Source organism: Filicampus tigris, chromosome 6, assembly GCF_054856515.1.
Source record: "Filicampus tigris isolate MCC_2025a chromosome 6, RoL_Ftig_1.0, whole genome shotgun sequence".
In the NCBI taxonomy this organism is placed as follows: domain Eukaryota; kingdom Metazoa; phylum Chordata; class Actinopteri; order Syngnathiformes; family Syngnathidae; genus Filicampus; species Filicampus tigris.
Window position 1 is genome coordinate 17,269,985 of NC_141222.1, and position 14,625 is coordinate 17,284,609.

The 14,625-nt window shown below is 41.8% G+C and overlaps 1 protein-coding gene across 6 annotated transcripts in view; it reads left to right on the forward strand.

The window, feature by feature from the left end:
- znf827 (zinc finger protein 827) overlaps nucleotides 1–14,625 on the forward strand; it is an 87,536-nt gene that overhangs the window by 17,675 nt on the left and 55,236 nt on the right. The window lies entirely within an intron of this gene.

Genomic DNA, 14,625 nt, shown 5'->3' on the forward strand with positions numbered 1-14,625 from the left:
TTGTTTGTACTCCATGACAACATAGCAACATGGCAGCTAATGACAGAGAAACACAACATGGATGTTTGGCATTTCAACACCTTTCAAATTTGGTTCCTAGAAAACCAAGTGACTGATCTCAACCAATCAACTGATTTACTGAACCATGGTGAAGCTGGGCATATGCTGTGCTATTTTCACTTCCAACTGCCACTATATGAGCTATTCACTATTCACTATATGAGCTATTCACATGACAGAAAATCAAAGCTAGTGAGGGCCATGCTAACACCATATAGCTAACACCACAACCCTGCTAATCTCCCCAAAACAAAATCTGAAAAAACCCTGTATAGAACAGCCTTTCCCAGGCCTTTTTAAGCCTCACAACCCATTTGATTTAGGGTACCCCTATCCCAGACCCCAAAACCCACCAAAAGAATAACAAATCCAAATATGTACCGTTAGTGTACTGTCAAATTGATTCTGCATACAGTAGTAGGGAGCCTTTCCCAGGCTTTTTAAGCCACATCTCCTTCAACACGCCAAGAAGTAGTGCACCCCTATCAGCTAAAAGTAACCACAAATAAGCTCATATGGGACGGAATTCCATTCTTATGGAGGACTTTTTTTGTAGAAAATACCAACCAATATGGTGGCCACTTGTCATGTTGCTACTAAGAGATTTGACACACTCCTGTCCATGACACTATAACTCCCAAACCAGCCCCATCTAGTGTCACACTGTGTTGATTTCATGTAAAACAACAGCATTACTTAATCTTTTTAAGCAACGTACTCTACAACAGAGTTGGTGTGCTCCTATCCTTGAAACCACAAGCCCCCAATCCACCCCCAAAAAAACAAAAAAAAAAACTGATTTTACTTGGACAACAGCCTTTAGCCATGTTCCCCCTTGGATGACACCACAATCCATTCAAAGCCACCCAAAACAAATTTTTTAAAAAAACCTACATTGAACTTAAATTGCATTGATTTCTGTTCAAAATAACGACCTGCAACAAAAAGTCGACGCTAACATGTGTCAGCACGGCTAGGATATACAAATTGACTGTGATCACTTTTCGAGTATATCCACCGTCTGTGTGTGGACTCAGAATGCTAATCTAAAATGATGCTAAATACAAAGCAATGCACTTCTGTTTTATGTTATTTTTTAAGGATTTCAAAGTAGGGCTGATTGTGACCCAGAGGCCCTAAGTTCCTCACCCTTGACCGCGAGCAGATACTTAACTAAAGCCCTCACATCGGAAAAAAGCTTCACCACACATCTTCCCCGTAGTGGTGTCTTTCTTGCGGGTGGGTTAAGAAGGTTAGGGCAAGGGGGTGAGAACGCAGGAAGGAAGGCAGCGAGTATGGATGTCGTTAAGAAGGAGCTGTGGCAGTAATTAAGTGTCCGGCTGGGCCCTGGCAGGGCTTGCTACAGCTGCAGGCTATGCTAATGAGTGCGCCCGGCGGTCAGGACTGCCTTATTAGCGCTTGCTGGACAATATGGTGGGAGAGACGCTCCACTGGCGGCCACCGAGTCTCGGCAAATGACTAACAGTCCTCCCGAGGAGGAAGGTAATTCTATTAATTGGCACACTGTGGATCAGGATGTCTTCGTCAAGAATCCTTCACTTTAGCTTTCTTGCGCTTCTTAATGTCACCATTTCCTATAGCAGCAAGTGGGAGTGCTGCATTCGAGGCTGCAGGGGAAAGTCGGAAATATCCCACTTAGAGCTTCCTACTTGTAGGTCACATTTCGTAATGATAAAGTCAAGCCAAACGGGCACAAAAACATGGCTAATGTGCTTCAATTACCTTTGAAATGATAGCATGGTCAAATGATCTGCGCACCAAATCCAGTATAACCCCTACAGCAGGGGTCAGCGACTCTGGTCCTCGAGGGCCACTTTCATGCATATTTGAGATGTTTCCCTCCTCCAACACACCTGATTAAAATGATCAGGATCATGATCAGGTTGATCATTTCAATCAGGTGTGTTGTAGGAGGGTAAGATCTAAAACATGCAGGATTGAGGCCCTCGAGGACCGGAGTTGGTGACCCCTGCTCTACAGTGTAATGCCCCTAAGGTTTACTATTAAATCTGATAGAAATTTTCTGGAAAAATATCCCTCTTTGAGCCTACTACTAAAAGATCCAACAAAAACATGGCTTACATTTTGAGACAACCTCAATCACCTTATAAATTACCCCCAAAATTTGCAATAGAGAATGATATCGTGATACAGTGTATACACCAGTTTCCAACAACAGTATCTTGTACGCCTAACCTCTAACTAGTAACGCCCTGAAGGTCATACAGGCTAGAACCGAACAGAATTTTCTTTGGGACAAATATGCCTCTTAAATAGAAATAGTTAAGTATTTTAACTTATTTTAAACTTGGCCCTTATGCATCGCTCAACTGTAATAATTGATAACCTTAGCCGCGATGCCGCACCAAAAACTGCATCTTTTAGTTTGTAATTTGAGGTGAGAGGACACTCTCAGGGTTGAGGATAAACAGTACATTACAGGGGTCAGCAACCTTTAACACTCAAAAAGCCATTTTGACCTGGTTTCCACGGAAAAGAAAACACTACTGGGACTGGAAGCCGCAAACACTTTTTGACATCTTAATCTGAAATCATGATATTCGCCTATTCGTCGCTCCCCACATCTATAAAGTGCATAATAGAATGAAATGGACTTACCTCACGACACATGACACACAAAAGATGGGGGTCTCTTTGCAACGAAGCTTCTCATCCATCCATATTAAACAAACAAGCCAATGTAATGCAGAAAAACGTAGTATTTTCCCTTGTTATTGTCTAAAAAAAAAGAAAACAAAACATTACTCGAGGGTAAATAGGGGTGGCATTACGCCACACGGCTTTCGCAGACGGAGGACACGTCATTGTGTCGCACTCACCTCCGGAACACTCACACTTAAGTTGCGGTCAAGAGCGGCCGTGAAATTGTGCTTTATTTGAGTATTTGCTAATTCACAGTTTTAAATCGGCTAGAATTGCATAAGAATTACAGACAGTACGGACAGACCATTAGAATCGATTTGCGGGAAAAAATGAATTTGACCATATTTGGACTCCCAAGGCTTTTGGCCGACAGCGACGGTATATAATTTTATTTTAATATTTCGAGATCACAGTAATCTTACAATTTACAACTACAATTAAACAAACGAACACACACAAATAAAATACTTTGTTCAGATATTGTGCAGGTTAGGTGTCACTGTCAGCGGGCGTGTCAGAAGGCAGTCGCACACACGTCACCTGACACGTCAAGTGCTGTCAAACGTCTCTGAAGAAGGCGAATGCTGATCACCGAAATTGCACAGGGTGTAAAGAAAGAAATTAAAAACTTTGACTTAATAAGAAGACATGATTCAATGTTTTTGAGACAAATAAGATACTGTAATGAATTGGGTTATCTGTTTTGTGGTGACATTTGTGTTTTGCTAAATTGTGTTGTTTCCCGAGGTTCCTGAATGCATCACGCGACTAGCTGGATGGGAGTGGTGTGCGAGTGAGAGAGGAGTGAGCGGACGGCACGAAGGACCAGAGATGCATGTGTACTTATGACGGAACTGTTGTTGCACTGTAGTTGGCGTCAACTGCGGCTCACCGTAGTCGTGTTGGAATAGTAAAAAGGGAGATAAATAAGATACGTCTGACGTCGTTTGGAAGACGTAACAACGCACTTCAATCGGACACTTATAATGAATTTCCCCAAGTCACACAAAGCAACATAAGATTGAAAGAGCCGCGGGTTGCCGACACCTGGTATAGTATATATAGTACAATACATTGGTCGTTGGCCTGTATTGAAAAGTAGCACAAATTACCATCTGTGTATTTTGGGCCTTGGCCTCTGAGGTCTGTGGCGACATCGGGCATTGCGCCAGAGGTGAAACAGGAAGGAGAAGTGTTCTTGAAGGGGAATGAGAGGACTGAGACCCACCCACCGCACCGGTCCAAACCTCTGAAATTTCTCATCGCAGATGAAGTGCACTTTACCCCCATCCGTTTATTTCTCTCCATTTTTTGGCATCTCGTGTTACGGGAGGAAAAAAAAACACACCACACATTCACTCTTATAGCCGTAGATGTGTCAAGGAGTCAACATGCCTAAAAAGATGGAGGGGTTTTAAAGACTTATCTGAATATAAATCAAGTAACCATGTCAAATCATCGAGTTAGGGGAGGGATTCCCAAACCCTTTATTGTAACTCATTTTTTCCCCAGGGTGTTTTGGGGTTAGGGGGATAGTTGGTGCGCCAACGGATGTTGGAGGGGGTGCGCGGTGTCAAAAAGTCTGAGCGGCTGTGTTAAGATGTAGCTCAGAGTAATTGTAATTTTAACTTGTGCACCTTTTTGGGGGCCAATGCGATTTTTTGCACAGCACAGATTTGCAAGTAGAGCAAGTGTGTGGCACGGAGTGATGTCTGTAAATAAAAAAAATGGTGCGCTACTTGTTTATATTAGTCTAGGTTGTTTATATGCACAATGTGTCTCCAGCAATAATAGTACAATTCCACAATGCCTCCATTATGTGCATCCAGCCAGACATTTATATATAAATAGCTGTTAAAAGAGGGTCAGAGAGTAATTTACATCATTTCCCTGATGTAATTAATCTTTTTAGTTATACAAACTTGCATTCATTTTGACTAATATTTTCACTCTTTGCGCTCTCCTTTGGTGTCAGGCTAAAAAAAAAAAAGAGGCATTTAAGTAACAACACGGTGGCATATTCATCAGTGGTGTAAATGTGACTCAGCGCCAGTGCTAAGTGTTAACATGCCGTGCATGAAATATTTTGTGTATTTTATGACGAGTGGATTCTGATAAGGCTGAAAACAGATTACAAAATGCTGTCGGTTGTGTTGTCTCTTGGCATGACAAAATGCTAACTTTTGGCAAAAGTTGACGTTAGTCCCTTCATGTAAGCGTCTCTCACTACTGCAGCCAAAATGCTTCAATCACCAGCATAAAGCCCTTTTCACACTGCATTTAGCAGGGCACAGCGCGCCACCGTCGAACCCATTCATTGTGTATGTGGTGAGGGTCAAGGACCACGGAATGGAGCGTTGCAGGGCGGCACGAAGCGGCATGGCAAGATTTCTGCCGTGGCGGCAAGGCGCCTCGAATAGGAAAATCTTCCGTTTGAGAGAGGTGGCTGTGCGGCGTCAGTCAAGCGCCTCCAGTTGGAGAGGAGCAAGCGGAGTGATTTGGTGTTATTTTGGTGGACTTATTTTACAAGTAACAGAATATCAGCCACTCGTGTCCTCCTCCTTAAAATGAGCAAAGTGAGGGCTTCCTTTTGAAACAATGAAAAATACATCTTGTCGAGGTGCTCTCAAACCAGCGGCAAAATCTCAGTTTTTACTTCCTGGTAGTTGCTACGTCAGCAGTTCCAAATATGGGCACACGCCTGGAACCCGGTAATTCGCGTTGCTGCGTGACTCTTTCATACTGAGAAAGTGCAGTGTGCAAAGGGCTTAACACCTGCTGTGCATTCGTTAGACAGATCCGAAATAGCATTTTCTATTGGGTTTGGATCAGGTGACTCCTTGTGTCATTGGAAAATATTCCACGAAAACCCCTTGAATTTAAAGATACACTATCATTGACTGCATGTGGTGAGACTGCATAGAGGCTACTCATGTGCTTTGGCCAGTGCTGCTGTTTTGGTTCGCAACAGAACTGTGGTAATTATACATACTGCTTGTTTTCCGCTTCGGTTGTCAACTGTTTGGGTTGAAGCCACCATTTGATGAGTCATGGTGAAAATGAACAGTTCTGTCATTGTATTGTATTTCTTGAAATGGCCGCTGATAGTAAAAAGGTTGCCACATACTAGCTTATCTTCTGGTGTCAGCATTTGCTGCCCTCCTCCTGTATCTCCTCTGTACTGTATTCACTCTCGGACACGTCTCTCTCCTTTTGACATAGCTGCTGTATTGATGCACACCCCTATCCCCGTCCACCCTTAATCGGCTAATGGCCTCCTCTTCTTTCCTGCCCTCCCTTTTCTCATCCTTCCATCCGTCCCTTTCGCCTTCCCATCTCCTCCCTCTCCACTCTTCAGGGCCTGAGGTCAGCGAGGCCAATTTTCATGCCTGGCTAAGTGACAGAATGGCTTTGCGTGTCTTTTGTATATATGTGTGTGTGTGGGTGTGTGAGCACAGCAGCCTAACACAAGTCATGTGGTGGGTGACCTCCCCCCAACTAGACCTACCTTTAGTCTAGTCCTCGCTTTTCCCTCCTTTTCCCCTGACTTGAACTCGTCCTTTCATTGGTAATGACAGTCACAAGATGGAGCCTGCTGTTATGACCTGACATAATAGGCCCTATTATCATAGTCAGGCGCACGTGCGCTTGGTGTAATAGCTGGCTTTTGTGTCTTCTTCTTCTTCTTCTTTTTTGGCCGGGCAAGTCTTGTTTACCGTGTTTTTGGAGTTTGGCAGACCGCGTTGTGCCTCAGTGGGCATTCCGGCAGACCGAGGGTGTATTCTATTACACGCCTTTGGCACACCTGACAATTTGGTGACGGGAAGTAGATTCAAATTTAGACCAGATAAAAGCAGCTCTAAGATAGTGATGGATTTGATAGAGGCGCCTTGCAGATGTGGTGGATGTCATCGTATTACATTCATACGTAATTAAGACAAATTTGCCTTTGATATAAGTGAGGCCACTTGGTCACCACAGCTGTATGTATCAGTCGGTATTACAAAAAGATATTAAAAGAAAGATTGACACATCGGCCGTAACAGAAGAGAAATTGTTATCCGCTTTCGTCTCTTTTTACACCAAACCCACAGAAGCGGCATAGTATCATAACTAACTACAGCGATAGCATCCTTTACGAAGTACTTCAAATTTGTCATGGCACAATTGTTTTCAACTCAATATGGCCAGACTATTGAGTGTCTGGTATTAAACTTTACACACAGTTTTAGGGGTCCCAAAATACAGGGCCTCCAAAGGCCTGGTTGATGGTGTTCCATTTGTACAAAACAGCGACAAGGAAAAAAGGCAGAAAAATGCAGTGCAATTTTACAGACAGTGTGAAACGGGCCTGATGACACTTCCTGACCGCAGGCATATTTCACACAGCATACTTTCCTGTGTATTTTTGTGCCAGATGGATTTGCCCAGCTACTGTGGATTAAAACCGCTGGCTCTGTGTTTTTGGGGAAACCTGGGATGGGATCAGGAAAAAGTGAGGTTCAAATCACTTAAAGAACCTGGAAGTTCAGTTCAGAGATTGGTTTCTGAATGCATTATACATGTTTGAAGATAATTGCTGACAAGATGCAAAGACTAAGAAGTAGGGACTATGTAGTGCTTCTTACTTAATTGTAGAAATACTATGCAGCGTTAGCATGGAACAGTGTCCACTATAGGATTTAATCGTCTTCGTTCGCATCAGCAGTTATTCGGCGCAGTCGCAACGTGCAGTTCGCTAGCCAGCTAGCTATCACTACACCCTGAAAGCTGTGACTTCCCTTCAGATAGTCTGCTGCCACAGCCACTTTAGAGTGCCTTGTTGTTTGTCACACAGAGAAAGGAGGCAGAAGTGCCTGGAGGGCATTTAGACCAGGATTTCAGTTGCCACAAGAGGGTCCAAGTGAAAATATTTTCACTCTCAAACGTGTAGGAATGTGTAAGGCTTAATAAAAACGCTAAATGAAGTAACAACCATTTTCCAGGTCGTAGAAGATTGACAGTTGAGCATGGCGTGGTTTCAGACATGCACGCACCATTTGAGAGTGGAAAGAACTTCTTGATTTTTAATGTCATTTCTTACCTCATTTTATGTATTGACAATTTTTTTAGTTATTCAAAATTTGAAAGGTTATTAACACGCTTTTCTCTGTGGTGTGTCAAATTTAGGAGACGTTTATTTTCACTTGAAAGGATCTTTAAAAGTGTTATTTAATTACCATCTTTGTGTTAATACAGGGTGGGCCATGCGTTTTATAGGGAAAGGTTAAATGTATATTTTTTACATGTTTCATAGACCCTAGGTATCATAGATATAAAAAACCTTATGTTTGGAAATGTATGTCCCACCCTTTATGTTAACTCTATACAAACGATACATGCTATAAACAATACAAGAACACCTCAACTGAATATCCTCGCTTGGCCTCCATGTCTTGCCTTCACTAGTCTTCCTACTTTCAGACCTGACCATTGAAGCACATCTCATCAGTAACACGAATTCTATTTGTCTGACTGCTTGTAATTGTATGTGTTGTTTTACAGCAACTCACGACTCACTTATTTTACAAGACATTGCTGAAAAAAACAAAAACAGGGTGTATAAAATATTACAGACATTGGCTTTCAACACAATGTAACGGGTGAAATACTGTAAGGGTCAGGTGCTAAACTTCGCACACCTGTTTCGCATTATGGAATTCCTCTTACATATCATATACTAATTTAAGGTTTTCTTATGATTTCCAAATGCAGATTTCCAAATTGTCCAGTTGTTCCATTTATACAGAGCAGAAACACAGAAAAAGGCTACTTGTGTTTTTGTGAACATGGCCTTGACTGATGACACCCCCTGACCTCATATAATCAAAATGGTGCTGCCAAATCCACAAATAGTGTTTCTGATACGGTTTTAACTGTATTTCCAGGCTTTGACTCCCCGTTGCTTGGCTCGTGAAAGGTTAATACAGCAAACACATCCCTGGCACGGCACTCCGCAGCCTGCAGTACATTTACCATATTACCGAACCGCTATTTGTGCAGCCGGCGTTTGCACTTTGACTCGATAAGGCTCCCTCTTTGTCTACAATGCACCAGAGTTATATGGTCCGTGTGACTCGGCGAGAACATTCCTGGCTGCCGTGCTGCTGAATCACCCGCGTATGTGTGCGTGTGAGCGATAACGCGTCCAGACTGCTGTGCGCCCCGCAGGCTGTTTGGCTCGACGAAACGCTAAATGCTTCCCCTTTTCTATAGCTGATGTTAGCTGCCGCGGCCCGTGTCGCCGCCACTCTGTCAGCGAAGGGACCGGTCGCTGTACCGCAGGCTAAGCAGTTATAGCTGTCGCGAATGTGCGATCCGCTTTAAATCATCTCTGTAAGTGTGTTCTCAGGGATGAGCTTGTGCCAGATGAAAACCTTGTCCATGTCACGATTTTGACTTTGATGCATGTACTAGGATAGCACAGTGGACTAATGGCAGAAAGTCAGCCTCATAGTCAAAAGGTTCCGGGTTTGAATGTGTGGGTTTTTGTCCAGGTACCCGATTCACTTTGGTTTTCAATTCAGTTAAGGATTTTGCACAGTACCAATTTTACTTTCATATGGAAGACATTCTCAGAAGAAGCAATGCTTGAAATAGTAGAAACATCTTGCTCTAACTTAGTGCATTAGTAAAAATATGAATATTTACATGAACAATTCGACCCAATGCAGTTACATTAATCATGTGTCGTTTATTGAACATGGCCTACTCAAAACAAGGAATAATTTAAGTCAATTCAACCACAGGGCAGGCTGTGAAAATAAAGTGGCAAAAACACACTGTAAACTCACACTCACTCACAAAGTTTCAGTTCATTGCTGTCTTCGTGTATTTTAAAACCCCCCAAATTTCCAGACATCTGCCTTCAAGCTTGTTGGTGCTGATTTCACTGCATCCGTCATGTTGTTTTTGTATGCTACTCTCGCGTGTTGACGAGATCTCACATGATGCGAGAAGTGACGTGAATTTATGAAAATTGATTCAATTAATCATTCTTTTAACCCAGCCCTAAAATCTACTACAGTGTAGTAAAGCGAGAAAAGATGATGGAGATGTTTTAAATTTAGAATCAGAAGATAACGTAATGTATGTACATGCACACACTTATGCACACACACGTACATGCATGGCACACATGTATGCACACACACACACTACTAAATACTACTACTGCAACTAAATAGCATGCATATAGTTTTGAATTGTTGCACTGGTGATTATTTGTAAATAAATTTTGCTGTTAAAAGCACATTTTATTGTTTCTTCTGTTTGGTATTAAAAAAATCAATGTTGTGCATAAAATATATCATTATAAAATATATCAGAAATCACAATAATCTGTGAGCCTTGAAAGATCAGTCAGAATGCTCTTAATTGGCTGGCACTTAAAAGGTTTTCTTTTTTTTTTTTAAATGGCTGACATTGAAAGTTAATAAGAACAAGTGATACAGCATCACATCATTTTGCCTGTGATAATGATAGTAATGCAGTACTCTGTGCGTGTGAGTGGGCAGAAAATCATGTGATTTGACACTGCATTTTTGATTGGCTGTTACATCTGGAACGTGGTTACATCATTCACCTGCTAATCAAATTTGGAATCACAGCAAAACTAGTGACCAGCGGTTGGCCACTCATGAAAACTCCCGCAGAACCCCTCACACTGCGTAACAGCTCAGTCTCTTTTGACTTCGTCGCTTGGTGTGCAGTGGGCCATTGAAGACTCAGAATCGTCTTGTGTTCCCGAAAACGCATGCTTTAGGTACGATGGTTTGTCATTCTAAGATTGTACAATTGTCTTAGACGTGTACAAAAAAATGTTTTGTTTATTAAAGACTCTAAATTGTCTTTGTAAATAAAACTTGTATCATAAGTTTATTAAAGATGAAATTCTACTTAATGTTTAAAAAATATGCATGTCAAAATAGTTCGTGTTGTGGTCTTAAAATTCTTATTTAGTACTACAGATATTGTGATGTATTATAGATGTTCTTTTTTTTTTCCAGTGCATCGACTACCGTGAGGCTAAAGCTTCGAAGGGTTGTTGTAAAAAGCCAGATTGGCGGCGTATTTGGCTTGTAGCTCACTTCGAAGTTCAAGAGTAAGCTTCCCCCACAAAGCTTGAGACACCTCGGGTCAGCAATCTAGTGATTTGCCGCTAACCACATTACAGCCATTAGTGGCCCTTGCTTCTTTTCCGCATGTCACATGGAAATGGGTCGAGCCCTGCCCTGCATGACTCACACTGGCACTTTTCTCTCAGACTTTCAGTACTGGTCAGCCCAATTCAGGTTGCAAAGTAACCTTTAGATACATCCCTCTGTTCACATTTTTTTAGTGTGGAGGGTATGGACACGTCAAGTGGTTCCTCAAAGAGGAAATCGCAGACTAATGTCAAATACTACTGTATTATGGCAAAATTGCTCCCCTTGCCAAAAATATCTCAATACAGTGATATACCGATGAATACTTTGTAAAACACGTTTTCATTAATTTTTTGAAAGTACTGTCTGTGCTGGAGAATACTGAGATTCATGCCTTTATTAAGCTGACATACTATGGAAAAGTGTCTTTATTTTGGGCTGCGTACAATAAATTGGGGATCTGGAGTGCCTGCCCACCACATGAGTCCGATGTAAGAGCCAGCGTGTGGACTAGGTATGGGCCGTTAACCGGTTTGACGCTTTGCCGTGGTTTTGCGTTGAACGATTATGGAAAATAATCTAATTGCAATTATTTTCCTAAAAATTGTGATTGCGGTACGAGTTGTGATTGTTTTTCCCAATGTCCTTATGTATTATTCAACAATTCATCTTTATTACAACATAAATATAAGATCAGTTATGCATTATACAATACTGATGCAAAGGCAAAATGAAGTAGGAATTCACATGATAGACAGTTTATCTACTACAATTGCAGGTATAAACTTACTAAATGTTTTGATGTACAGTTTGGTAACTTAACATGTGTCTGACACAATTTGTGCTATAAACATAAGGACACACTATACTGATACTATACTAAAGACACAAACTGTGCACAAGAGTGCAAATTACAAAAATAATTTAAATAAATTATTAGCTTTGCCCCTTCCTACATATCACTTTGTTTCATGAAACATGATATAATGATGGATTGAGCTTCTTCATCACTTAACTAATTAGTAGCATCACACACACCCCCCGGTAGGATAAGTAAATGAATGCCTATTTATGACGTCATAGCAAGCGCCAGCGGGCATTACCACTCGGCGGCGACTCATCATTAAACATCTTTTCGTCTCTCTCTTGGCTCGAAACATACGGCCAAATGCATTCTCTTGACAACTTTGCACGGATGCGTTATTTCTCAAGTAGTCACTCACCATCATCTCTGTGTGTGTGTGTGTGTGTGTGTGTGTGTGCTCAAACATTGGAGACATGTAAATCGAAGTTGACTGACAGTTACGGCACACATCCGACAGCCATGACAGACACTTCCTCACACACGTGCTCCGATGTACAACGGCAGTCAAAACGTCACAAAATAGACAACACACGAAAAAGGTGAGGGTTTGTTTTCCACACGCGGGAAATTTCAACCATGCAAGGCGAAAAGGATCAAGCATGTTAGAAAGCCGAAGGCTAGCACGGATGAAAGCGAGGGCGGTAGCGTTATCTTAGCGTTCGGTGAATTTCCCAATGAAAATCATTTTAATTACTTAAAAAATAATACAATGTTCATGTTACTGATTGAATTGTAGCATATCTTTAAGTCAACGAACGGCTAATGTCGGCGTTGTAAATTCAGAATAGCTGTCGTCGTTAAGCTGAAGGTTCCACAATATATACAGTAAAAATGTTATTTAACTAAATGTATTGTTTCATCTTGTGATCAGATCGATGATCGGTTCAATTATCTGGTTGATCTTTGATTGGCCCCAGAAATCCTGATTGTGTAAAGCCTAATTTTCCAATTGACAGGGGCTATAATGTGTACTTCCAAGGACATTTGTCCGTCATTGGTTAGTGTCTCAGTTTCATGCTAGTCTTGGTTAAATTATGTTTAATTGGCATTACTGGTTTTATTTTGGGCCATTTTCATTCCCCTTCAGATTGGCCTCTCAATCACAGCTGAGTATTGGCCACCCTTTTGCGAACAAGGGACTTGGATTTGGATCTTCCAGTGATTGCTGAATTTTCTCGACCAAGTGAAAGTTCAACCAGGCGTCAGGTGTGAAACCGATCTGCAAGTCTGAAGGGCCCTTGCAGGCTGGGGAGTTAGCGGTAGTGACAGGCTAGTGACTTTGTTCACCTTTTGACGACCACGGTGCACCGCTCCGGGCCTGATCACAAGCCAACGCTAATGATCCCCACCGGCTGCCGGGGCTCCGTTTCCTGGCAACTGTTTTGCTTTTGCCTGTAAACACAGAGTGGGTCAGTGGGCCAGTGAAAGGTGAAGACACGTTTTAACAATTGTATTTTTTCAATCGGTTGCATTGAATGTTTTTTGTCCAGTAACATACAAAGGCAGCAAACAGTCCCTTGGCCGGTTTCTTAGTATGTATCAGGAATGCTCACTCCTCTTTGTTCGCCCTTGTCTGGCAAGCTGTAATATTTTGCTTATGAATATTGATACGCGAAGTGTATATTAATGACCCTGGATGACCTTAACCCTATCCTTATTGGCTCCCCGTTGGTATCTTGCAGGCTCATGAATATTAATGGGGTTCCGTAACCTCCATTACCCTAATCTTTGCTGTCTAGCCTCCCAGATGGATTGGGTTGTCATGGTAACGCCATTACTCCTTGAGACCATGGGTGTGAAGAATGAGGTTTGAAAAAAAATGTCAGACAAATCAAAATTACTTAAAACATCTCGCAAGCCCGTTGCGGAGAGCCCAGATACTCTAAAAGATTTTCTTTTTTTTTTTTAATTTTCCTTAGGGCACTCGAGTAGAGAATTGAAAAATGGCCATTTTATTTTAGCTTAAAGGGTGGTGATTGTGTTGTGAATGCTCAAAATGGTTGCTCATTTTAGGCAAGGTAATTGTGGTCATTTTCCATGTCTCACTCATTTAATTTCTTACCGCCTCTGCCCAAAACTGTGATTCCCTCAGTTCACAGTTGCACACATGGGAACACATTTTGTTACTAACCAAAACAGCAGCACGCAGTGTTTAAATGTGGATCGATGTCCGATTCAGAGAACTTTTAAAAATGTGGGGCAATTACCAGGCAGCCACCCAGATGTTGTTTACCTGCTCAATAATACATATGAAGTCAAAGATCCAATGAAATTCCTGCATCAGAGCAGAGAATTACTATGCATGTGCCTTTGTCAAGCGAGACATTGCTATAATGGTGCGTGTACATTTTTACAGCAATGTGCCGTCGCAATCAGATATTGAATTATACGTATATAATTGGACATTTGTTTTCAATGCAACAGGGCAGAAGGAGTGTGGGTCAGAATGGTAACTCGGGTCCCGGCACTGCGGAATACCTTACAGCTCTGATACTACGGCAACACCCCTGCTTTATTTATTTGGACAACAACTCTGTATTTTGAACAAAACTACGAACAAAAAAATGATCATAAGAATTTGTTACAATTAAAGACTTACGTGCTAATAATCAATTTGTCCTTTCAGCAGTCTTTGTTTCGTGATGCCTTTCCAGGTTCTTTCAGTTGTTAATGCCAAAATGCATGCTCTGTTGGGTTTAAGCTCTGAGATCAACTTGCATGGAATTTTTTGATGTCATGTTTTCATGGATGTCATTGTTCATCTCTCCACGTGGTCTGGTGCTTGGAGACCACTGGCTTAGTCTAAAACGATTTTGCCTTAATTTTAGA